At 48.6% G+C, this 18,406-nt stretch overlaps 1 protein-coding gene across 2 annotated transcripts in view; it reads left to right on the forward strand.

Annotated features, from left to right (window-relative positions):
* Positions 1-18,406, forward strand: part of LRRC8B (leucine rich repeat containing 8 VRAC subunit B) — a 63,032-nt gene that overhangs the window by 25,123 nt on the left and 19,503 nt on the right. For both annotated transcript variants that reach the window (XM_074369889.1, XM_074369890.1), the window contains exon 2: positions 12,803-12,857. The gene's annotated coding sequence lies outside the window, so the exon portion shown is untranslated. The remainder of the gene's footprint in view (positions 1-12,802; positions 12,858-18,406) is intronic.

Raw genomic sequence — 18,406 nt, forward strand, 5'->3', positions numbered from 1 at the left:
TATCCCCGTCCCCCACTCACCAGGCCGGCGGGTGAGCACTCGCATCTCAGAGGAGCCAGCCTGGCTACAGGAAAAGACGTTTGCACAGAAGATGGAGGGAAGTTGCCAAACAACAAAGTGAAGACCTTCTGCTTTTGAAATTCCTCTTGTTGCTGCTTTAATTAAATCGATGTTTCCAAGGGGGTGAATTTTTAAGTGAAATCTCTACAGTGCTTCAGCTAAGCCAGACATATTCTTTCATGTTACTTGGTTTTCACAACGTGACCAAATTTGGTTTCACTTCCTGGTTTGTTCACATAAGCCGGTTGCTGGGAAATATTTAAGCAGAGTTTGTGAGAGAAGACTGTTTTTTAACAGATGCATTTTGGTTTGATTTAGATTTAATTCATGTGATAATTTTTATAGAAATGAGATTTCTGTTGTCTAAACTGATAGATCAGTTGCTTAAAGAAAACAAAAAAAAAGACCCCACTTTTTTGGCACCGAATTTAATTAAGTTACCTTGTGGTGCAGTCTACAGAACTGTTTGATTAGGCACCAGTTGTGAAACAAATGAAATGTTGGCCCATAGTTAGAATAACTGTAACTTGATTTTAAGCAGAGGTTTGATTGCGTGGTGACTGACATCACGCCTAGTGGCTTTTCCAGAAGGAAGGCCCATCGTGCTGTCAGGCTGCTGGCTGGCTCACGGTGCATCCAGCATGGCCACTCGCGTACCTGGCGCCATTGTGTGTGTGTGTGTGTGTTAAGTGACTGCTCTTGTGTGCTGTGGCATTGCATGAAATACTTGACTACTGTTTCTGAAAGTAACATTTTTACTCCAGAGCATCAAATTTCACCAAAGTATTCAAGTAGCATGTAGTGTAGAAAAGCTGATCAAATCTATTCCTCTTTTGAAAATATCAGTTAAGACTTTTGGGAACAGTCTGCTGCCTCAAAATCTAACTGTCTTGTTCAGTTGCATCATTGTACTGCCTCATGTTTCTGCTTGGCATTTTACCTTCGAAGTCTCTGTTTTATTTCACAAGGTGATGTGATATGTGCCCTGGTACAGGCTTAGGCGCCCTGTCTCGTCCTCAAACCCCCTTCGATGAATTAGTCCTGATGCTTTCGAGTCAGCGTCCCTGATGCGCACTAACATGCCCTTCAGTGTGTTTTTTCCATCATTCCTCTGCTCGGGCATCATCAGTGACTCCCTACTGCTTGTGTGATCAAATCTAAATTCCTTTGTGCTCTCATAAAGATATTTGGCTATTAATCCTGAAAGTGGCATTTTTGTGCCGAAGCAGTTATTTCTCAGGTGCCTGTTGATGCGAAGGGCTGAGCTATGTCTTGAAAAATTCTTAGCCAGACATTCTAGACTTTAGTATTTGACCAAAATCTACTTTCCATTCTTATCTCCATTATTTCTGTCTCAAAAATTCCACTTCATCCATAGATGTCTCTTCACTAACTCCTTAAATTCGCCTTGTCTTCCCCCGCCTTCTTTATTTGTTCCTCATTCCTTCACGTAACGTATTACATGCCCCGCCATTAATCCTCCTCCCTCGGCCCCTCATCCCTCACCTCCATTTGTGTGAACCCCATGCATCTTTCTTGGTCCAGCTCGTAGCTCCTGGGCAGTGACTCTTACTGCTTTGGCACAGATTCCCTTAAGACACAACTGTGGAAGCCATTTGTTTGATCTCACATTCAGGCTTATTTCAACGAAGCATGAGTTCCTTGTGGAGGCTGTGTCTGAGTTGGACGCCTTGCCATCCTCTTCAGCATCTGGGGTGATGATGCTTTGCACCTTAGCGGTTAGGCCATGATTACTGAGGACACCTTGTGTCAGAGAGGATGCGAGATGTGACGGTCTCAGTACCCAGCTCTGGTCATGACGTGCGTTGGTGGCACATGAGGCCTCTTCCTTTCTCTGTTCAACGAACAGTGCCTAAGTTGTCGCCGTCTTTGAATGAGTAAGACTTTCCACAATAAAAACACATGATGTTGTCAAGTATAAATAGAAAAATACTGTTTCTTGTGTAGGGGTTGGGGGGGGGGAGACAGAAAAAAAAGACGCCTTCAGCTTTCGTGGTGCAGTCCTTCCACATTCAGGTTTGCTGCAGAGAAATGACTGTAGACTTACTTGCTGTGAACAGAGGAGGAGCCTAGGTCGCTGAGCGGAGGTGGTGCTTGCGCGGCTGACTGAGCCAGACAGAGCCCCTCCCTGACTTAGAAATCCTGTGTGAAGCTTCCAGATGGGGAATGTGGCTTTTGTTTCCTGGGAAGCCATCAAAACTAAATTGCAGAGAGAACATGGTTTCTCCTCTTTGCTGACAGCAAGCAAGGCCGCAGAACCCTGGGTTCTGAAGCCCAAAGCCAGCCTGATGTGCAGGGACGCTGCCACTCCCCTTCCTTGGACCGCGGGCGTCCTCCCCGATCCCTGTTAGCTCTTTGTGGGATCTTACGGAAGCCTGACCGTACTCATCACTCCAGCGTCCCGAGAGCTCCTCGAAGTATTCTTGATGCCGCGGCTGAGCGAAGTCTCTTCTCTGCTGATACGGCTGGAAGAGTCTTTACCTGCTGAAGGAGTCAGAGGCTTTTGCGTGTCGTGTGGAATTTGGTGAATTGAAGATAAGATGATGCAGCAATGATAAGTTATTCTTGTCTTTGCTCCACACGGCGGGGAGGGTCTAGTTTTAATTCTTCTAATGTTCATTTAATATTTAACAGCAGCGGCTGTCTGCTAAGCCCTGGGGACACAGCGATGAGCATGATACACGTAGAGCAGACCTGACGGAGCTTGCACTTACTTTAGTGGGAGAGAAACAAGCCTTAATTGAACAACTTCATGAAAGTGTGTGGTAAGTGCTGTGAAAGCGAGGAATGGAGAACTGAAAGCACGTTGTGAAGGGCCTGGTCAGAGTGGCCAGGGAAGGCCTCCCTTCAGAAGTGACTGCTCTAGTCATTGACCCAGGGTGTCGCTGGCTCACCTGCTTTGTTTGGTCCTTGAAGGTGAGCTTAACTTCCTAAGTGGCCTGCTTGGCACTGCTTCAGAGTGCAGCTGCTCTAAACAAGCACTAGACCTCCTGCAAGACTGTCCCCCTGCAGTGTGATGCCACACGTGGTACAGTCAGAAGTTCGTGTGTATTTTGGCCTTGCCCCCGGCATCTGGCACAGAGCTCCTAAAACCCTTGGAATTTCCGGCTGGGGCATCTTTTGTTACTCACAAGCGCCCCTTTCCATCCTGCCCGAGTTTATGCTGAGTTTATGCTGATGGAGTGACTCTGGGTGGGGGTGCTGGTCGCCAGAGGAGCTGACCAGGTGGTTGGAGGGGCAGAACTTTCAGTACACCTCCTGACTGCTGAGGGGGCGGAAGGGGCTGGAGATTTTCCATCTCCAGTGGCCCATGAGTTCATCAGCCGTGCATGCCTATGTGATGAAATTTCCCCAAACACCCCTAAACGCCAGAGGTCGGCAGCGTCCAGGCTGGGGAACGTAGAGAGGTTCCAGGAGGGCAGCGTGCTCAGTGCAGGTGGAAAGCTCCCCCGGTCCCCCCACCCCGGTCCCACCTGCTCCCCCCCTCCCCCCGCCGAGTGCCTTGCCCGCGGCCTCTCTTCCGTTTGGCTGCTGCTGAGTTGTGTCCTACACAGTAAGCCTGTGTGTGCCAGCAACGGTCTTCCTTAGTTCTGTGACTTGTTCTGGTGAATGACTGAACTTGAGGGGGGGTGTGAGAGCCCCTGAATTTTGTCCAGTGGAGCTGTCCTGGGTCCCTGGGACTGGAGGCTGGCACCTGAAGTGGCGACAGTCTTGTGGGACGGAGCACTTACTTAAACCTGTGGAGCGACACCGCCGTACGTGTCAGAGCAGGCTTGCGTCACCGGACACCCAGCTGGTGCAGAGGGGGCGGTGTCAGAAAAAAGGCAACTCGCTGTGTTTCCCCTGAGTAGAAACCAGATGTTTCTCTGCTCCAGCAGGAGCCAGCGGAAGCCGGTGGCCTAGAGCCCCAGCGGCCATAACCAAGCTACGAAGATGAGGCTCCGATTGAACACCAGGGTGAAAGCGGACTTTTTACCTGAAACGTGGGTGACACAAGAGCTTGTTTTTTCGAAACTGACCTATTTCTCTCTTCACGCTCTTGCTCAACCCTTTACGTCCGCACCTCCTTCCAGGGAAAGTAGGAGCCGGAAGAGATAAGCAGTCCTGGCCGGCTGGAATGTTTTGAAGAGCCGTCTCTGTGCCGGGCAGGCAGGCGCGGCCGCATTTCATCGGCACCGTGAGCAGAGGTCGGTCCCCGGCTGGCACTGTGTTCGCTCCATTCCTGCTCATTGCTGCAGGGTCGACTTGGAGAAGGGCCTCCTCCTCGGGTCACTGCCTGCTCGCAGGGAAGAGACTGCTGCAGCTCTGTTGTGGCCACGCATTTCCACCTGGACCGCTGGGCCTGTTTAAGAAGTTCTTTTTGACTTTATAGCAGGACCTAAACGTGAGGGGGTGTCGGTGGCCTTCCAGCACGTGCTGCTTTGTTTCCTTGGAACCAAAGTGGTGTGAGTAGGGCTCATTTCGTGGCTGTTTGTGTCAACTTCGGATACTGTTCCAAGGCCAAAAGCAGCTTCTTTTAAAATTACTGGCAAAAAAAATTACTTTCTTTGAGTCACCCTTTACATTTACGTGCACCGTTAATGATTTCAAAGTGCTTCCACAGTATTTCTTTTACCACTGCTACCAATCACAAGGCCAGCATGAGCGTCCACGCTTAGAAGCCTGGGGTGGGTGAGTGCGCTGCGTTGGTCCACGCAGATGGAGGTGGAGGCAGGCCTGGGAACCGCTCCAGGGCACGTTTTCCACACTGTGAGCAGAGAAAACCAGCCCCCACCGCTCACTCTCACTTGAGGGGAGGGGAGAGGAGGGTTGGGGGAAGGAAAGATACACAAATAAATAAAAAGCGGGTGGTTTGCAGTTACCTAGAACGTCCCCAGAACATTCACAGAGCAGCGCCTCGGCAGGAGGGCCAAACACTGCTTTCCTAGAACCGACCGCCCCAGCAGCGAGCACTGCTGACCAGGAAGTGGAGGGGACCTTCTGTAAAGGTGCCTGATTCTGGGAGCACAGACGCCAGCAACGGGTAGACAGAAATGGAGCCAGAGGCCTCCCCGCCCCCTTCCCCTCACAGTTGTCCGGACTGCGTCAGAATCCACGACACGGGCAGCGTGAGCTGGAGGTAGCGGTGGCCATACCGAGCCCGCGAGGCTGTGTGATTGCCGCCCGGGAGCCGCGTGGTGCAGCGTCCTTCCTTCCTGTTCCAGCTGTTCTCAAGGGAGTGGGAGTCACGGTGATCACAGAACATGGTCCCGTCTGCCCAGCCTTTTGGGGTCAGATCCTCGCATTCCTGCTGAGAATAGCAAGAGCTAATAAAACAGCAAGAGAAGCTGGATAGCGTGCCTGCCCATCATGGCCCCTTGCCAGCCGCTGCCCTCCCCTCACCCCCAGCCGAGATGTTGCCTTCATAATAACAAACAACCGAGTCAGGAGGCAATGTGCTTTAGAAGGAGCTCTCTGGCTGCAATACGGAAACGGACTAAGAAAGGATATCTCAGCTGTCCTCCCCAAAGATGGCGCAGGCTCCACTCAAGGGAGTGATGGCAGGGATGCAGAAGAAGGGGTAGTTTAAGAAAAGAGCTAGCTGATTTCAGGGAATAGAGGAAAAGGAGGCGTGAGGTTAGGAGCCTGCACGCTTGATGCTGCTGCTGACCTGCAGGGACCCAGCAGGCTTGGTGCGGGCGTGGGAAGGAACGGCAGGTTCCGTCTGGGGCTGAGTCCAAACTGCTCCCACAAGTCTCAGTGCGCATGGCCAAGAGGATAATGGGCAGGCGGTTCTGAGGCTTAGGGTTAGGGAGTGGACGCGCGTGTGGTTTTGGGGAATCGTCCATGCACAGGTGGTGGATAGAGGATGTCACCCAGGAGAGCTTCTGCTTGAGCAGAGAATCCACCGGTCAGTCCACTGACCCTGGCGAACCGCGCTGCCCAAGGGATGGGCAGCATTAGGACCCGTCCGTGGTTCCCAGTTACCTTTCCACCTTCAGTAAAAGTCCGTGCTTTCATTACACGCGTGACCCGATGACCTTCTGCACCTGCTGTGACCCACTTCGCTCTCTTCTCAGCAAGACCAATTTATTGGTTGCCAATTGTAGACCATTCAGTGTGCTCTCTTTCTAAGAAAACACACAGCATTCATCTTCGAGTTCATGCCTTTTCTGGTGCTACCACTGTCTTCTTTGAAAGCCCTGCTCAGTTCGCACCGCTCCAGAGGCGTCTCTTCAGCTTAGGTCTCCCGTAGCTCCAGCTGCAGGCGACCCACTCACGGGCTGGTGGAGTGCTGGGAGCGGAGGGTCTGTCTGCACCGTTTGGCTTGCTCTCGTGCACGACAAGTGAGCAAAGAAGGTCAAGTCAGGTGAGATGACTTGCCAACATTGTACTGTCAGTTAGATGTAGAGTAGGTAGTAGAAGCTGGGTCTCTGACAGCAGGTCGGGGGTTCTTTCTGTTGGGGTGCGATGCCTCCTAGCCTGATTCTTCCCTGTGCCCTGGTGATGGTTACTTCCCTTCATGTAAACATCCAGTCTTGTCGCTGCATGCCCCTCCTCCTCCTCCAGTACAGCCCTGTAGAGAGCAGAGCAGCTGTTGCTTGTGTTAAATCGGCTCTCATTTAACATAGGTCACTGCCTGTGTTTACTCCTGCCTTGAATGGACGTTTCCCCCGACATAACTCAGAGACCAAGGAAGCAGCAAGGCAATCCTACAAAAATGTGCGTTATTCTGAAAGCCTCAGGGATGGATTGATTGACTAGTGTATGTGCCCAGTGAGTATGTCTCCTCTCACTGAGACAGAAGGTCATGGTGGCTCTTCTCTAACCACTGCCACACACACACACACACACACACACACACACACACACACACACACACACACAACCTCTCCATCTTACCACCAACCTCTCCCTCCACCCTGGCTGGCACCCACACCCTACAAGGCTGTTCTTAATGCTTTCTGCTGAATTGAGCTCTTAATAGAAGATTAGCAAGAGGATCAAATACTTTTCAAATTCATCTGAAGTTATTAATGATTTTTGTAAATATAGGTGCTCCAACGGTTATTTTGCAAAAAAAAAAAGATCTCAGGTGTGTGTTTACCTCGTCACTAGAAGACCTTTGAATGTGTTCACTGCCTCTGTGGCTGTTTTTCTAGTGTAGAAGCAGCTCATACCTTTCCTGGGCAAATTAGTGAGATCATATCATCTATCTCACCCAAATCCTTTAAAGTAAAGGTGATGGAAACTTGGTAAATATCTGTTATTTATCATCATAGCCTATGGATTGTGGAAAGCAGCTCTGACATGGCAAAGTTACATTTTCATGTGTTGGTGTGTTTTCCAGTACGTGGGGACCCACTGCGTATTTAATTTGTGTCATCCATTTATGTTTGTTTTAAAGCAGTCAGAACAGTTTTCCTGTTTTACATGATGATTTTTTTGTGGTAAAATATATGTAGCATAAAGTTTATGATTTTTACCGTTTTTAGGTGTACAGTTCTGTGGCATGAAGTATATTCACTTTGTTGTGCATCTATGATTATAGATTTTATTTTTTAATATTTTATTTTGTATTGAAGTATAGCCAGTTTACAATGTTGTATTAATTTCTGGCGTGAAGCATAGTGATTCAGTTATTGATTATAGATTTTAAAACATGGCCTTTGCTTGTGTGACATTGGCTGTATCTGACCTGTCTGCAGCATGAATCTCGGTTGGGAAGACAAGCGTTGCATCAAAAAGTGGAGGTTGCTTGCCCCGGTTAACTTTTTAAAATGTTGCATTGCTGTATATTGTTTTGACTTCACAATATTTTGGTCTTCCCTGCAGGTCACAGATTAAATAATTGAGGTGTTACATTTATAATTATATTTCACAGCATTTTCTAGTAACTGGAGTCATGCAATATGTTGCAAAATCTGGCACGGAAATCACTAAGTTGGGTGGATAACCAGACCCTCTAACATCCAGTCTGGTTTCTCTTGGTAGGATAACCCTGTAAAGCCAGCCTTTAAAGAGCTCACTGTAGCTAAGCCTACTGCCCAGTGAGTGCCCGTTTCTGGGCACTTACTGAGTTCCTGCTGCTGTGCTAAGCGTTTTGATTCATAGTTGCCTCCTAAGTTATCTAATTCTTAAAACAACTCCATTCTTATCTCCATTTTAGGGATGAGAAAGTTGATACTTGGCTTATCTAAGATCAAGCAGGTAGCAAATGACACGGTCTGCACTCGGCCTTGCCCGCTGTGCACCCTCCCTTTCTTGTATGAGTTTCAGGTAAGAACCAGGCCTGACAGAGTAACAATGAGGACATGAGATGCATCTTTATCAAGGCACTCAGAAGGAGGGTCATATCTAGGTGATGTGGCATAAATTTATTTTAGCCACATTTGATAGGAAGGCCAGGGAGAAAAGCCACATGAAACATCATTTAAACACAGTTTAAACGCAGGTTATTCCTCTCGTCGTTAGACGGGAGGGCAATGTTTCTCTGGAAGAGGTTGTGCTGGCAGGATGCTCCCCTGCTCAGGTGTCTGTCACGTTGATCTAAATTACTTAAAAGAGGCAGGCAGGATGGAGGGAGCAGTGGTGGTTCTGTTTCTCTAGATGGAATGCTGAGTCATGAGCTAGCACAGCTATAGGGACCTGATTTTCAGATTGTGTCTTTTAGTTTCTCTAAAAGATAGACTGTAGTTTTTTTTGTAAAGCGATGTCACATTCTATATAAAACTCCTTTTCACACAGCTCATTGCAGAGGCGGTGTAGCGGACGGCCCTTAGAGCTGCTGTGAGTTCTGCTTCGCCTTGTGAGCTTGAGCTTGAGCAAGCTTCTTGGTTTCTCCAGGCCTTACCTTTCTCACCATTAGAGTTGGGATGGTTATTCCTACCTCAGTCAGTGCACAGTAGCTGTAGCCTTCCCCCTCCCACCTCCCATCGCTTTCTCCATTCAACAGATGATTATCAGAATACCTGGTGTGTCAGCCCCTGTCTTGCATGCTGAGCCCTTCTGAGAGGCAGGAAGGCAGCGCCTGACCAGCTAATGGCGATGCCGTTTAACAGAAGCCATAGAGCACTGAGCGCTCCCTCAGCGCCAAAGGAGCACCTCCTGTGGAACAACTGCTCGTTTCGGGGGAAGAGTGAGCAGCAGTGTTTATTTGAAACATCGTTTGCACTTTGGGTCAGAAATTAGCTGGATCTAAACACTGCTCTGATTTGCCCTGCACAGCAATTTGATTTCTGTCGTTGGGTTAACAACATGGTACAGCGGCGAAAGCGTTCTTTACAGTGATCACTGTCGGAAGTTACTGGTTTTATGAGACTGAAACCATCCCAAGATGTGAAATATTGTCATCTTGATCATAGCTCACAGGGTTGTGGAACTACAGCACTCAGGGAGCACTTCATACGCGGCAGGCTCTGGGCGACAAGGAACGTCCTTACCTTCCCGGAGCCTGTGGTCTCAGGGGGAGGTGGACTGGGCAGCACTTGGGCACCGAACAGCATGGTGCACACTATCCTTGTGGGGCAGCAGCTTGATACTTCCACTGGTCCCAGCATTATTCCTGTTGCATTATGCTGTTAATTTGTACGGAAGAAGAATTGTGAAATCATAATTTGATAAGATCTTAAGATCATTTAGGGATGCTGTGGCATTTATCCAGTGATCCATCACTGATTCAGAGTGACTCACTGTCGTTTTAACGCAGCCAATCCTGCTGAATGTGACAGCAGTTCTCCATTCAGATTTGTGAGATGTCATGTTTGGTGAGTAAGTTGGCAAATATGAATTTTTCTCCTTTCTTTCTGAAGGGGGGAGGCTCAGCCTCTGCTTCTGAACCTCTGTGCCTGTCATGAGCTGGTGGAATGGCTGCCTGAGGCTCTGGCCCCACTGCTTTGCTCATCGTCCTTCCCGACCCACCGAATGTGCCCCCAGGTCCCTCAGAGCGCCAGCCCCGCTCCTCTGTGCCCTTGGTTCCTGGCTGGTTGGGGCAACCTGATCCAGTATCACTGGCTCACGAAGTAATTCCTTACTCAGTGCTTACGGTGCGGGAGGGCAGGCCTGAGACTGGGGGCAGCTGAGGTGGGTTGTCAGCCTGTGTCCTGGGCAGGCTAAGGATCCGACGCCACTTCAGGCCGCTGTTCTTTAAATACCTGTTCCGCATTTCTAAGAGGAGCCAGGAGCTGTATGAGAGGGAAGAGGGAGCCAGAGAGCCCCTTGTGGCCCCCCCTCTGCCAGCTCCCAGGATCTCAGCCGGCTAGAAGTCCCCTAGCAGACTCCCAGGCGTCCCTTCCAGCCACGCTCTGCACAGGCCCCGACGGGAGGTCGGGTAGGTGCTATGTTTGTGCAGTTCAGCAGTTTTCCCGAGATGCTGCGGCGCCCGTTGATGAACTGGCACAGGGCGGCTGCCGTAACACCCGGGCCCTTAACCTGGCCCTGGAAGGAGACTCTGGGGTAGGTCCCGAGGATGCAGGCAAGTAAGGTTCTGCCCCCATCCTCAAAGGTCTGGAGGCAGTCGCTTATTACGTCTCTTAAAAGAGTGAGAGGGAGCCACTAGTGGCGGGCTCTGGGGCGCAGGTGGAGGAGCAGTGAGTGTGGCCTGCGGAGGGCGGGGTGGCCCACGCAGCGGTCGGTCGTAGGGTGGGGCTGCCGGTGAAGTCAGGTGTGTCCTTCTCTTAAGTGCACCTGGTACTCAAGGTCTGAACCTTTCAAACTGGTGGAAACAGGACACTTGAATTTTACACGACCTAACGCCTTCAACCTGGGGGCTTGCACGAGGCAGGTCGCGTAAGTGTGCCGTCGCAGTGGTTCCTGCCACATCTGACCTGCAAAATGGGTCGAGTGGCTCTGCAGAGATTCTTGCCTCCTTGCTAAATCCTAAAAGGAGTCTGCTTAACTATCGCTGAAAGACAAACTCACCCATCCCCAGTCTCCAGAACTGTGCGGCAGTTCTTCGCTTTCCTCCAAGGAGTGTGTTTTGTGCGTCCCCTCTGGCCCCCCCTGACAGTAGGGAGGTAGGAGCACCCGCTTTCTCAGTTTTCAGTGAAAGCCTCGGGGCCTTTTGTTTTTCCGTCAGGAAGCTGACCGCCCCCTGTTGTTCCTTAATCCGCAGTCACTTGGGAGTAGCCCTTCTTGTCCCCTACTGGGAACCTTCTGAAAGGAGCTCTTATTTGAGAAAGGGAGTTCTCGGCATATGCTTGTCATCGCCAGATCTTCCGGAATACATTTTTTTAGATGATCTGGGAATTTATTTTTTGGAGTGAAAATTCATGTCTCTTGTGTCCTGCCTCTGGGGGGAGAAAACATTTTTCAGGGGAAGATAATGCCGGCTTTACGGCCTCCATGAGCACTGGGCTGGGGATCCCACGGGTGCCGCCTCTGCGGCCCTTCTGCCTCGGTCGCGGTCCAGCCCCTGCCCTGACCCTGCCTGCCAGGGAGCATTTGTCCCTGTTCTGAGGAGCATTGCCATTTAGTGCTTTCGCGTTGGCTTCTTCCTTCCCACTTGTGTTTTTATTTGCTGCTGGGGAGGAAGAAAGACGATAACTTCTGCTACGGTTTCTAAAATTAGTTTGGGTGATTTGATTTTACCCCGGGCAAAGAAATGGAGCTAGGTTTCTCTTTTTTCGCTTGACGGCCATGGCTTCACTCTGAGATGACAGGTTGTCGTTCTGAGCGAGATTTCATTAAGTTCTACGTTTAGTCTTCCCAGCAAAATATTCCTCCAGTTTAGGTAAATGTGAAACAGGAAGGAGGAATGAAACTCATTGCTCAGACATGTCGGGAGGCATTCAGCCCAGTTCAGTCAAAGAAATGCACAGTAAGGCAACAGCGAGACCATTTTCGTGTATGGGATCAGCAGAGACTTATTTTTGACGATGGTTCCCACATGTGGTAAGGGTGCTGCTCGTGCTGTTTGTAGGAAAGAAAATTGGTGTAATCTCCTTGGGAGATAACTTATGTTATATGTCAGAAGCCTTACGGCGTTCATGCTCTTTGACCCATCACTCTTACTTTTGTAGGTCTGTGCAAAGGAAATCATGTGAACATAATTACAGATGTTTACAGCTTAATTAGTAGTAAAAAAAGAAAATCTAAGATTCAGAAGGGAAGTGATTTTGTAAACTATGACATAGCCATGTGTGAACTACTCTGCTTCCATCAGAAATGATGTCTAGGGAGACTACAACATTGTCAAGAAAGTGTATGAGAAATGAGGCGAAAAGAGGCCTCAGTGTCCTGCTGTTGAATTTATAATGGCGCGATCGTGTGCAAACAGCAGGCCAGCAAAAAGCAGAGCAACAACAAACTGGAAGGAGAAGGTGATGCTAAACATTAAGCCGCCCCTGCTCCATGTTCCCCTATTTGAAGCACAGACGATTTCAGTGAGCTTTCCTGTCTTCTGCTTATAAAATGAGTGGTGCCTCAGATACAATGCTTGTCTCATTCTTCATTACAAATTTAAAATTTGTGTTTCTTGCCCTGTGAACTCCCGTGGGGATGGGACTGAGTGTGTGCCTTATGGCAGAGATCTGTTTCTCTCCCTGGGCTTCAGCTGACACCTTTTGTGAGAGGTCAGAAAGTGATCTCTTTTAACAGCACTCACTTTTTTAAAAAGTTATCTTTTGTATGTTGCATAAAGTTATTATACATGTCTGAAATTTTAGAGCCACATAGGTGGCTGCATTGTCTTGCAGTTCTGTGATGCATAAAATATAACAATGTGTTTATGATATCTCTTTAGGAATTTTTCAAGCAGAAGCTAACTGCAGAGCTTCCGGTTGATCAGCACTCACAGGGTAAGATTACTATTCTAAACTGTGAGCACACGGCAAGGAAAATTACTATTACACTGGTAGCTTGGGGCAGGTAAGTACTGACTGCTTGGTGTGTAAAAAGAAATTACTATTCAGACAGACGTTTTGAGTAAAATCCTTTTGATGTTTTTAAACCAATTAAACAGAAAAGTAAATCTGAATGCATTCTGGTAAAATGTTATCTTCTTATCCTTTGTTGGTTTTGCATGTAGAAAGGGGTGTATGTTTGGTGTTTGTCATTTTCTTTACCATTAGAGATCTAATGAATATAATGAATTTCTGTGAGAGACTTACGCTCCACGACTCCATGTCTAGACTTTTCTGACTTTTGTTTAAGTAGCACTCTTAACGCATGGACTCAGTTGCCATGTTTCCACAAGGGAAAGCTGGCCACGCTCTCCTAGAATAGGTGGGGCGGAAATAACCAGGTCCTCCGCTCTGTCACCTCCTGCAGACTTCACTCATCTTTCATGATTCTGGAAGTTTAATCCTAAACTAGCTCTGTGGCAGAGCTTTTGACTTTGACACAGTGGGTGATTAATGTGAACACGGTATTACGCAGCATGGCCCTCTGGTGCTGAGAATACGACACACGTGTTAAAAGCGTGTCACCAGCTCCGAACGCACAGTCCAGGTGAGGCAGGAATGAGGACAGTGGGTCTGCCCCCTGCTGCGTCTTGAACACCCTTCTTTTCATGGTTGAAGGTGTGGACCTTGGACCTCCTGGGTGTCCCCGCATTTCCCTGCTGATCCGCTGAGCTGACCATGAATCTAAAAGCTGATGACAGATGAGCTACTTCTCTGCTTAGGACTCTTCCGTGGCTTTTCCACCACCGCTGCCGATACCCAGATGCTTCATCTCGGCTGCGGGCCCTCTGTACTGCTCTCGCCGGGCTTCTGACAGTCCCGCCAAGTGGCCTCCGTTTTGATCTACACACATCCTAAGTTTCTTGCTCTTTCTGCCTGGAAGGATCTTCCCCCAAACCATCACACGGTTGGCTCCGTTTAGGTCTCCACTCTAACGGCAGTCCCTTTAAAGAGGCTCTCCCTGACTCCCCAGTCTAAAGTAGCTGTGTGTTCTTCATAAAATTTCTGATTCCATCGTGCGTGTATATTTAATTTTCTCTCTTCCCGTACTGCACAGTAAGGCCCCTGGGAGCAGGGATCTAGTCTGTCTTGCACATCTATATTACCCTAAGACATAGAACTCTGTCTGGCACAGAGTAGGCTTTCTAAGTATTTGTTGCATGAACTGACTAAAATCCTGCCCTCTCTTTGACAAGTACTGCTTTGCCGTTCTCAGTAAGTTTTCACCCATTCTCCTTCGGCATTTTGTTTCTGTAGAACCAAATGCAGAACCCAATAAAGATTTGGCCATCATCCTGCTCATTTTGGTGCTGAAATGACAGCATAGATGGTGGGGCTTACTCTCAACCATGCATGTCTTCTCTCCACAATAAGACTGCAAATCCCATGAAGGCAGAGACAGGCCTCCTATTGCCTTGGTGTTCATTTGTAATGCTAACTTCCATAACTGAATGCATATACATGTTAACTTTAGAGAAATGGTTAAGATTGGTGGCTTAATCATACCTTTAAGTATTTCTGGAATACACTGGTTTCTGTGTCCCAGGGCTCAAAAAAAAATCTCATTTTGATTTATAGTTTAAAAACAATTATAGCATAGAAATGTTCTGGACTATGTTTGCCACTTCGTGTTCCAAAACCCTGTTTTATTTTATTGAGGAGGCTTATCATTACTTAGGGTAGGTGGCCAGAAGCAATGCTGTCAACCTCCCAGTTCTTTTCAAATTAGGAAAGTTGGCCACAATCCCGCATTCTGCTACCCTGTGTCTATAGAGAAGCTGCTCGAACACCTCTGGTATTTAGTTCTCTTATTTGAGGAGAGTTAGACCCAGACTCTGTGGTTTCTTCCTGGGTTAAGTCGTCCATGTGGTCCTGCTCCTGTGGAAGGTGGGTCACCTGTGGAAGCACTAGGAGAAACGCGTGGGCTGATGGTCTCTGCCGTCAGCTCGTCATCCGAAAGGAGAGCATGTGTGTGTCACCAGAGACCACGCATAGTGACTGGGCTTGGCTCTCCTTTACGGCTTGCTTACTCTGAGGAGACAGGAGGGGTCAGGAAAACAATTTTATAAACGATGAAGATGGTGGAGAAGGGTTTGAGGTTGCCTTCTGTTTACACATTCTAGGAATTCTGTAGCCACTGGTAGCTTATGCTCTAGTGTTAATATTATAATAATGTGGCTGTAACTTCTCTTCATTTTAAATGGATTATAGATAATTTGGTAGCTTACTAAAAGCATCAAAGAATTGAGAGGTCTTTTCCTAAAAACACAATTACCATCTAAATTAAATGCGCGATGTATTTCATAACCGTCAGAAACAAGGAGACGTGAAGCCAAAGTCCTTAAAGTTCAGCAAGTGATTTAATTAGGGTTTCTGGAGTTGCTCACATGCTCTCACCTGTCACATCCAGTACCTTTCTCCTGGGGCTTCAGCTGGTTAGGGTGATTTTCCTCATACTTCGCATGTTACTGGACTGATTCACAGCTCTGGGCAAGAAGCTGCAGAAAGGCGGTGCCAGTCACTGCCCTCCCCTGCTTCCTCTGTGTCTCGGCTGCGAAGCCCGACTCTGGCTTCTGTGTCCACAAGCACTGCACTGCTGCTTTTTTTTTTTTTTTTTTTTTTACGTTACTGACTCTGCTTCTCTGTCCCCCTTTTGCTAAATCTTCCTTGTCTGATTGTCCTTCCTCATCTGATATGTTATACAGGGAAGAGAAATTCTATTCTTTACTGACTAAATTCTTTCAGAGAATGAATTCATTTCTATGGCACTGTCTGCTCCTTAAATGCTCATGACTCCCAGTGGTGGACTAAAGATGGCTGCAAATACTTTGTGATTTTTCCCATGAAGAGGTAGAGTCTTGTTTCCCCTCCTGTGCATCTGGGCTGGCCCTGTTACCTTTTTGACCCATCAAGTGTGGCAGAAATGGTGTGGAGTAATTCCTAAGGCTGGACCTTCAGGAGATTTGTAGCCTCTGCCTTCCGGTGCTTGCAGCTGCTCCTGCTTAGAGCTGAGCCACCTGGCTGTGAGAAAGCCTAACCAGCGATGTGGAAGGGCGGCCGGCGCCTGGCCACTCGCTCAAGCTGAGTTCAGGCCAGCAGCCAGCTGAAACAGCAGCCCTTTGATTTTGGACCGTCCAGCCATCCCAACATTCCGGCCAACACCATGTGAAACAGAAGAACTGCCTCATCATCCCACAGAATCATGAGAAATGATGAATGGTTATTTTAGCTGCCAAGTTTGGGGATGGTTCGTTACATAGCAATAAAGAGCCAAAACAAAAATTGGTGCCTAGAAGTGAGGTTCTGCTGTAACAAAACATCTGGCACTGGCTTTGGGACCAGGCGGTGGTGAACCTGGAGGGGAAGTAAGAAGACTGTTCATGGTGGCTGGAAGGGCAGTGAGGAAGTTGCTGTTGGAGGATGTAAAGTGGTACCCTGGTTGTGTGTTGACGGGAAGATTGACAAGATTGACACCCACAGTAACGTGGAAAGTGGAAAATGAACCTAACGGATTTGTGATTCTGGTTTAGATTTTCCAGCGGAATATTAGAAGTACTAGTTGACTTTTTTAGACCACTTACGCCCAAATTATTGTAAGAGAGAGGTTAATTAAAGAAGAAACGGTTCAGATTTCAAGTAGATTTTAGAAGATACGTTTCCAGTCCAGAGTTTTCTGGGGTCATGGATGAAACTGTTTCTTGTTCCTAGCTTCTCCACCCAGCAAAAGGGACCCAAAGTAAGAAATGGCCTCAAGCTGAAAGAACAGATCCAGAGCGCTCGTGCAGTAAAACTCGGTCTTAAGGTACTAATGAAAGCCAGGGCACGGGTGCAGGACCCTGCATTAAGACTTCAAAAGGCCTTAAGGCAGTGCCTCCTGGATCTGCCCTGTTAGACAGAACCTTAAGGGTGTTGTCCCGCAGCATCCTGGACGTGACTGACAGCACAGGATCCTAGACTTCAAGCTGAACTTGATGCCATGGTGAGATGAAGCTCTTGGAGGGCTGGGGAGAGGGTGAGGCCTTTCATGCGGGAGAACGGTAAGTCATCTGTGGGCAGAGACTGTGGTGGATCCAACATGGCCGCACGCCCCAGTGGTCTTCCCGCGGGGAGGAGGCATTTGCTTCCTGTCCCCTTGAACCCTGTGACTGGTGGAATGTGGCAGAGCTGGCACTGTGTAGCTTTGGGGGCTGAGCCATAAAAAACCTGCAGTTTTCGCCTCTCTGCTCGGAGCGCACCACTGCAGAACCCAACCCCAGGCTACGTGAGGACACTCGAGCAGCCAAGAAGAGTCTCAGGTGAAGTTCCAGCCAGCAGTCAGAGCCAACTACCAGCCTGGCGGGTGAGGACATCTGGGCCTTCTTTGTGCCAGCACCACGAGGTGAAAGAACTACCCACAGACTCACAGGAAATAAAACTACTTTTAAGCCATTAAGGTTTGGAATATGCAGACCAGTTAGCCAAAATCCTTCCCATCTATATGCTTCTGAGTTCTAGCCTCTCCAGGGATAGGCTTAATCACCTTAGATACACCCTGCCTAAGGCGTGAACGTACTTTCTTCTGCCTTCCGCTTTTTGTGTGTTCAGCTGTGTTTATTGTACACCACGTGCTAGAAACTATGGAAGGTACCATAGTACCTTAGGATCTGAATCAGAGCCCTTTTAAACCCTGCTTCTCCATGGCCCTCTCTTTGGATATTTGATGTTGCTAATGGTGTTGAATTTTTATTTACAGTGATTATTTCATATACTGCTTTCTTTTCAAATATATTACAAAGTGTTGCCATGTCATCTCTGGCCGACATGGCTGAAATAGCCTTTCAGCTGGCCCCCTATTTCTGATCCTTCCTCCTTAAACCCATCCTGCAACTCTCTGCAGCTCAGCGACTCGCTGTCCCACTGCCTCACAGGCCTGAGTCTCTGGAGTGTGGTTGGCGGTAGCTGTTACTTCGTGGCCTGTGGCGGGGGGGGGGGGGATCTAGACACCCGAAACTTCTGGGAAGACTTAAAAGGTAGGCGCTTTCCCCAGATACTCTGTTGCCAGTCTGTCTTGTGAGCCTCTTCTCCTGGGGAGAGTTGGGGAGAAAAAAAGTCTGGCCTCACCTAGACCAATTGAAGTGCTCTGTAGGAGTGGCGCCCGAGTTTCAGTTTCTTGTAAAAGTGCCCCAACTGGTTCTGACGTGAGCCAGAATTGAGAACCCTGTCTTAGATTTGCGATTCTCAAAAAGTGACCTCTGCGCCAGCAGCATCAACGCCGACTCAGGGTTTGTTGGAAATGCGCATTCTCGGGCCTCCTCCAGCCCTAACGAGTCAGAAACGCGCAGAGGGGCTCGTCGTGTTCGACTGCACAGGCTCTCCAGTGATTCACGAGCACTGATGTTAGAGAAACCCTTTACTAGATGAATCCTAGTTCTCTTCTAGACCTCAAAACCAGTGTCTTGCTAATG

Source organism: Camelus bactrianus, chromosome 9, assembly GCF_048773025.1.
Source record: "Camelus bactrianus isolate YW-2024 breed Bactrian camel chromosome 9, ASM4877302v1, whole genome shotgun sequence".
In the NCBI taxonomy this organism is placed as follows: Eukaryota; Metazoa; Chordata; class Mammalia; order Artiodactyla; family Camelidae; genus Camelus; species Camelus bactrianus.